This window comes from Delphinapterus leucas, chromosome X, assembly GCF_059928025.1.
Source record: "Delphinapterus leucas isolate spDelLeu-1000000601 "Yukka" chromosome X, BTC_Dleu_Yukka2, whole genome shotgun sequence".
Lineage (NCBI taxonomy): Eukaryota > Metazoa > Chordata > Mammalia > Artiodactyla > Monodontidae > Delphinapterus > Delphinapterus leucas.
The window spans coordinates 17,528,026-17,530,106 of NC_143150.1; the positions used below are offsets into that span (position 1 = coordinate 17,528,026).

General features: G+C 40.9%; 1 non-coding gene across 1 annotated transcript; it reads right to left on the minus strand.

The window, feature by feature from the left end:
• Positions 1 to 910: 910 nt before the first annotated feature.
• On the minus strand, positions 911 to 1,017 carry LOC115803318 (U6 spliceosomal RNA). The gene has a single exon (XR_004024000.1). It is a non-coding gene; the product is annotated as a U6 spliceosomal RNA (small nuclear RNA).
• Positions 1,018 to 2,081: the final 1,064 nt, after the last annotated feature.

Genomic DNA, 2,081 nt, shown 5'->3' on the forward strand with positions numbered 1-2,081 from the left:
ATAAAAATGCGACTGTGGAGTCTTCTAAATTAACTAGCACTGAGAACATGAATCAGTCTTTCATCTTTTATTATTTCATCCTTTTCCTTTGAAGTAAACTTAAAAATAATCTTTTTGCCAACTCCTCAAAATTAAATATTCACTATATCACTCTTACTCCCTATTAAAAACTGGTATTAGTGTGCCTTTATACTGAAGACATCAAAGAAACTATGGAGTATACTTGTATAAACATAAGGAAGCCTGAAGTATATTGTTTATTTTCCTATGGAATAAATGCAAAATCATGATCCTTCATTGTGCATTTACTGAATTCTACTTGGATTTTCTGAAAGAAATTTCCTTTTTTTTTTTTTTACATCTTTATTGGAGTATAATTGCTTTACAATGTTGTGTTAGTTTCTACTGTACAACAAAGTGAATCAGCTATATGTATACATATATCCCCATATCCCCTCCCTCTTGAGCCTCCCTCCCACCCTCCCTATCCCACCCCTCTAGGTCATCACAAAGCATCCAACTGATCTCCCTGTGCTATGCGGCTGCTTCCCACCAGCTATCTATTCTACATTTGGTAGTGTGTATACGTCAGTGCTACTCTCTCACTTCGTCCCAGCTTTCCCTTGCCACCCTGTGTCCTCAAGTCCGTTCTCTACATCTGCGTTTTTATTCCTGCCCTGCCACTAGGTTCATCAGTACTGTTTTCTTAGATTCCATATATATGCGTTAGCATACGGTATTTGTTTTTCTCTTTCTGACTTCCTTCACTCTGTATGACAGACTCTAGGTCTGTCCACCTCAATACAAATAACTCAATTTCATTCCTTTTTATGGCTGAGTAATATTCCACTGTATATATGTGCCACATCTTCTTTATCCATTCATCCATAGATGGACATTTAGGTTGCTTAAAAATATGGAATGCTTCACAAATTTGTGTGTCATCCTTGCACGGGGGCCATGCTAATCTTCTCTGTATTGTTCCAATTTTAGTATATGTGCTGCCGAAGCGAGCGCTCCCTTCCCTTTTTGATCCGATCTTTGTTGAATGGATGAAATATGTGGTAATTTGTTTCTAGCACTTTGAGGTCAGCTCCACTTTTCATCCATGATAGTGCCCACCAAGTAGATTACTGTACTAGTTTAGTTTTTCCAGTGGGTTTGGATTTTAATAGTTTTATTTCGCTGCTAGCTAGTATCTAATTATTTTATCTATAATCACACAAGTACATCTGGGTGTTATCTATTCATTCCACGTTTTAAAATGTCTGAATATATCCTGGGACATGTTGTAGACACCATTGATTGCCTACCACCACCACGTTTTCCATGATAACAGAACCCCAATTTGTACTGGTGTGAGGCACCACAGGTTTTAACAGAGGCTCGGTCCCTTCCAGCTCAGCCCTTAACCCAGCTAAGCCGCCCTCGGTAATTTTTTAAAAATTAAAATTGGAAGATTGGGATTGACATATATACACTACTATATATAAAGTAGGTGACTAATAAGGACCTACTCTATATAGCACAGGGAACGCTACTCGATACTCTGTAATGGCCTATATGGGAAAAGAATCTAAAAAAGAGTGGATATATGTATATGTATCACGGATTCACTTTGCCGTACACCTGAAACTAACACAACATTGTAAATCAACTATTCCCCAATTTTAAAAAACCTTATTTTATTTTTTAGAGCAATTTTAGATTTGTTACTGACCCTCCCAAGCTGGGCTCCAACAAGGGTCCTCCTGCCTGGTGTCCTTGGAGCCAATAGAATAAGACCAAGTTCCGTTCAGAAGCAAAGGAAAGCTTCATTTTCTGATCAAAGCACCGACAGGTGTGAGCTTGTACTGCAGAGTACACGCCCGTGGGCGGGGCTGCTTTATTGGGCTCTTGTCAGCGGGGAGGGGCTGGGAGTTCTCCCGGGTGGGGCGCAATTTTGCAGCTCACAGCATTCACTCCAGGGCCAAGTGCCGGGCGCAGCGCTTCTGCACACGGCCTGCCGCCACTATCTTGGATTGCAGTGTCCTGTGCAGTGTCTCTCTGCACAGGGCCCACCGCCGCCATCTTGGATTGCC